The sequence below is a fragment of the Sapajus apella genome, unplaced genomic scaffold (assembly GCF_009761245.1).
Source record: "Sapajus apella isolate SASKATOON/1434 unplaced genomic scaffold, GSC_monkey_1.0 scaffold67, whole genome shotgun sequence".
Classification (NCBI taxonomy): Eukaryota; Metazoa; Chordata; class Mammalia; order Primates; family Cebidae; genus Sapajus; species Sapajus apella.
In genome coordinates, this window is record NW_022437007.1 from 10,361,661 (window position 1) to 10,367,660 (window position 6,000).

Sequence of the window (6,000 nt, forward strand, 5' to 3'; positions counted from 1 at the left end):
ACTGAAATTGGATCACATAGGATTAATTTTTTTAAATTCAGTAATCTTTTTCTCTTTTTTTTTTTTTTTTTTTGAGACAGAGTCTCACTCTGTTGCCCAGGCTAGAGTTCAGTGGTGGGATCTTGGCTCACTGCAACCCCTGCCTCCCGGATTCAAGTGATTCTCCTGCCTCAGCTTCCCGAGTAGCTGGGACTACAGGTACACAGCACCACACCCGGCTAATTTTTGTATTTTCAGTAGAGTCAGGGTTTCACTGTGTTAGCCAGGATGGTCTTGATCACCTGATCTGGTGATCCATCCGCCTTGGCTCCCAAAGTGCTAGGATTACAGGCATGAGCCACTGTGCCCAGCCAGCAACCTTTTTCTTTAAAGATAAATTTTAAATCTAAAAAGTTTTTTTTTTAATCTACATAGCAGTTTAAATCAGAAATCACAGGGCTTTTCATGTTCAATTAGTTTAACTTTCAAAAATAATAATCCAGAATATTTGCCCTTTGGTCATAATTATTTTATGCTGTAACATATATTACACCTATTCTTTTTCATCTGTCATTCTTTTATCTCATTTAATTCTAGGGTGTTGGAATCTGGAAGGGAGGGCTCTAGTTTTTTTTTGTAATATCCTCTAAGGACATTGTATTAGTCCATCTTCACGCTGCTGATTGACATACCCAAGGCTGGGCAATTTACCAAAGAAAGAGGTTTAATTGAACTTACAGTTCCACTTGGCTGGGAAGCTTCATAATCATGGCATAAGGCAAGGAGGAGTAAGTCATGTCTTACGTGGATGGCGGCAAGCAAAGAGAGAGCTTGTGTAGGAGAACTACTCTTTTTAAAACCATCAGATCTCCTAAGACTTATTCACTATCATGAGAACAGCATGGAAAAGACTTTCCCCCAAGATTCAATTACCTCCCACTGGGTTCCTCCCACAACACGTGGGAATTCAAGATGAGATTTGGGTGGGGACACAGCCAAACCATATCAGACATCATTATGACTGGTTCTAATCCTTGGGGGCCAAATGGCATCTAAAAAATCAGCTCTAAATGCATTAGAACCTGGGAAATTAGGCGCACAATCAGCATGGAGAGTGACCTGGGATCTCTTAGATCATGAGTTTCATCTAATTGTGACCTGCCTCCCACAGAAGAGCAACTAACCTAACCAATAATGCTGTGAACTGCAGGGTTCCAGGCCACACTCAGCAGGTCCCTACCAATAGAAATGTCTCTAGAAGGTAGCCCTGGAACCAGGCTCAAAGGTTTAGCCAGACTTACACATACTCCACATTGTTATTAGATTTTCTCCTTTTAGTCCTGTATCACCCAGAATATTGGCACAACCTACTTTGTGACTCTGATTTCCTCCTCTCAGTCCTGTATCACCCAGAATATTGGCACAATCTACTTTGTGATCAGTTGAACTCTGCATGCCCTGGTCCACTCATCATAGAAAAGGCAACAGAGAGTATCCATTATTTCCCTGGTGGTGACTCTCCTTGGCTCTTCAGCTTCTGAACCTTCCTGGAATTCAATCTAGTGATAGCTGTAGATGATCATTCTCACATCTCACTGCCAAGTCCGATATAAGATGACAAAGTCCAAACTCTCTTTCTGTTTCCTTAAATTACGTCTCCTCCTACATTTGTTTTTACTTTTTTGAAAGGGACTGGATTTTCTTGTATGTCTTTTTAGAGCTGCACCATTTGGTTTCCAAATAACAATTTGATTTTCATCTTTTTTTAAAAAAAATTAAGTGGTGCTTAATTATAATTTAACCAAGTATTTTGCTTTATAGGCTAAACGATAGAAATTTTGAAGATTTCTCTCCACTTGTTTATGAATCCTCCAGTGTAAAATGTCTAGTAGGGGTTTATTCTTTTTTTCAGAAAACCAAATTCAAGAAGAATTACTCTTTATTAAGAGTAATTACTGATATTACAAAAGAAAGATTAATTGCCAAAAAGCCATTTTAGTAATGTGCTTTATGAAAAGTGACTTTATAGAACTCATTTTAGCAATATTATCTAGAAATGCATCTTCCTTGAGTAAAGCAACATATTCATAAGAGTGAGTTCTGAGTTCACAGTAGGCATTCAATAAAGTTCCCGCTTACACTTTTATCCAACAATTATATTGTAAATTACACTTATTTGGATTGTTAAGAATTTTAACTTTATTGGCTTATATTCTAAAATTATTCCTATTTAAAATTTAGATTTATTACCTTGGGTAAAGAGTCATCTCTGAGTGATCCTCAAAGCCCCTTTTGACTCAAAAATTCTACACTTCTGTGAGTAAGTAAAAAGCAACACATATTTTATTTAACTATTTTAAAATTACAAATTACATATAAACTTTATACCAATAAAACATTCCCATATTACATAGCCAAATAGATTTAAACGTACTGACATATTTATCTGTTCCTGAAAATACATGTGCTGTTGCCACCAAATAAGGAAGACAAAGGGGTAGGCTGGGACTGCACACCACAAATGGAAACAGTGTGGAGTGATGGTTAAGAATGCCTACTCTGTAGCCAATTTTCCTGGATTCAAATCCTGGCTCTTCTACTTCCTAGCTTTGTGACCTTGGGCAAGTTACTTAACTACTCTGTCTCAGTTACCTCCTCTCTCAGGTAAGGATGATAAAGATGATCCCTATCTTGTAAGGTTGTTGCAAGGATTACATGAATTAATATGCATATATTACTTAAAAGCAGCACCTAGTAAGAACTCAAGAAAGGATGGCTATGTAATATTTTTCTTCTGGAATACATACAGTGATCTCTTCCTTGCCTATAACTCTCATGTCAATTTGCAAAAGGTGGCAAAGAGCCATAGGGCAGTAGAAAATTCTGTAAATGGGGATGGGAGAATTCTAGTCTTGAATCCACTTCAACAGGTATTTATTGAACATTTAGTCTCAAGTTCCACGTGGACATTCCAAAATACAGCAATGAATGAGATGTAGTCTCCTCCCTTATGGAACGTGGAGCCTGGTAAGGAGGAAACAGACCTGAATAAACTTTCATAATTCTGTGTGATGTGTTGGAAAAGCATCATGCACTAAAGGTGAGCAATTCATTCTACTTGGGGCAGGGAACGTGAGAGTAAGTAGCTCCTAAGCAGTACCATGAGGTGTCAGAGTTTGTTAGATCTACAGATGGAGGTGGGTGGGTACCAAGAGGCCAGGCAAAGGAAGTAGCATGAACAAAGGTGAGATTTAAATAGTGCAGCTCAACTAGAATACAAGGTTTATACCTCTCTAAGGAAAGAGGTCAGAGCCACACTGGGGAGCTAGTGGGACCCAGGTTGTGAAGGGTCTCCTATGCCATCTGGGGAGCTCAGACTTTATTCTGTAGGTAGTTGATAGCCGTGAGAGGGATTCAGGAAGGGGAATGATGTGATCCAAGGCAACTTAGAAGGCCACTGAGTAATACAGGGAAGAAATGAAAAGGGGCCAGATTAAGGTAATGGAAACTGAGATGGAGGGGCATGGAAGAAAGTTAAAGATATTTTTGGTGACCAACTGGATATAGTGGTGGTGGCAGAAGTTGGAAGAATAAAATGAAACTAGGGATGACTCTGGGCAAAGAGTGATGAGAAAAAAAAACCTCCTTTTCCTCCTACCTTCATAATGATGAGAAAGGGAGGAGGAAAAGCAGGTTTACGGCAGGAACAAATGAGTTCCCTCTTCGACATGTTGAGTTTCAGAAGTCTATGGCTTTTCAAGCTGGGGTGTTAAGTAGGTGGATACATAGATTAAACAAGATCTCTGGCGAGAAGTCCAGCCATAAGATACAGATTTAGGAGTCAGAAGTGTGTGGGTGCTACTACTTTGGAACAGACAAAACTGCCCAGGGCTAACACATAGAATGTGGTGAGGAGGCAGCCAGAATGGGGCCCTGCGTAAAGGGAAGGCAGCACTAAGGAGTCAGCCAAGATGCTGGGGAAGGAAAGAGAGGTAGGAGATGGCCAGGCCGAACAAAGTCTTATTAGGAGAGGCGTGTTCAGTCGTGTCAAACACAGAGCAGTTAGCAAGAGCATCGAGAGACCATTTGATTAGGCAATAAGCAAGGCACTAGTGTGAAACAGTTTCATGAGTGCCTGACTGCTGAGGGTTGAGAGTTAGGCAAAGGGAAAGGCTAGGCAAAGAACAGACAGTTTCAGAAGGCTTTGCAGTAAAGAAAATGAGAAATGGAGGGTCAAATGAAAAGTTTTTTTATTGTTATTTGCTCTTTCAATGTTCAATTTTTAAATTATTTTTTATTACGATTTTTTTTGAGATGGGGTTGCTCGCTGTTGCCCAGTCTGGAGTGCAGTGGCACGATCTCGGCTCACTGCAGCCTCAACCTCCCAGGCTCAGGTGATCCTCCCACCTCAGCATTCCAAGTAGCTGGGACTGCAGGCATGCATAGCCAGCTATTTTTTTTCTTTTGTAGAGACAGGATATTACTATGTTGCCCCAGCTGATCACAAGCTCCTGAGCTCAAGCCATTCTCCTGCCTTTGGCCTCCCAAAGTGCTGCGAAGTGTTACAGGTGTGAGCCACCACATCTGGCCTGCTTTTAATTTTTAAATTTGTTTTAAATGGAGAACACAGGAGGATATTTGTATATAAAAGGAGAACTGCGGGACAGGAAAAACGCAGTGAAATAGATAGACAGACAGATAGGTAGGTATATTAGATAGATAGATAGATAACAGATGGAAATCAGCTGGGAAGCCATGGGATCAAAACATTAGATGGAAGTTAGAACTGGTGAGGAGAAAGAACCTCTGTTGCTCTGAGACAGCAAAGGAAGAAGGAGATTAAGAAGTGTAACTCCAGAAACATTTGGAAGTAGAGTCAAAAAGAGTTTGTTCCCACCCACTTTAGTTTGTACAATAGATTCTGAAGAGTTAAAATCCTAAACCCAACCAGTTGGTGAGGTCATCCACCAGTCCATGAAGATGCCTCAAGGCTTGATGTGACCAGGGAATTTATGGAAGTTATTGTTGTGCAATAAATTGACAGAGTGATAGTAGTAGGTCATTTGCTTGTATTACAAACCTTCATGAAAAACAAGTTTTAAATTATATTCCTATTTACAGTGTTAATATTTGTAGAAAATGTTACATACATGTTTCCAAAAGTTTGATCTTTCTTTCTCTTCATTTGTTATAACAGTAGGTTCTCCCTTAGTCCTCTCAATCTTCAGTTATCAAACTAGGCATGTGGTGGGGTGCTGATGAATCATATTAATGATAGATGCTAGGAAAAAGTAGGCTCAGAGTAATTAATTAAAATTTGTAATCACATTTTTATTGCATAAAATCACTATAATATCATTATCATAGTACGTACTATAGAACAAAAAATATGTGTAGTTAATTATAAGTGGTTAAATGTTTTCCTCTGGGCTAAAATGTGAAAAGTTTTATAGCAAACCTTGAATTTAATTTGAGCTCAAACTATTAAGTCACTGAACCATTAATTTTTTAAACTCCGACTGAGAAGGATAAAATATTCAGATTTCTCTATTTCTTCAAATTTAGTACAAGAATCTTATGCAAGTGTTAAAATTGTGTAATTGTTAGATTGCTTCTTTGAATGTGAACTTAATGTATAATGTAAGCTTATACATGCAAATTGCTTGTAGTAGATAATAAGATATCTACACATTTAAAAAGATGAATAAGATACTCTTAAACTAGGACAAGAATAGTTCAGCTTGGATTTGAGCATCAGAGAAGGATACTCTAAAAGTGAATATATTAAACAAATCACAGTTTATCAAAGTTTTTAAGTATATGCTTTACAGAAAAAAGAACATCTTCATCAAGTACCTACTATATATATATATATGTCTCTCTCTATATATATGTCTCTCTATATATATATGTCTCTCTATATATATATATCAGTCTCTATATACTAGGCATTTAAGATGTTCTTTTATTTATATATATAAGTTCTTTTATATATATAATATATAGACTATACATATAATA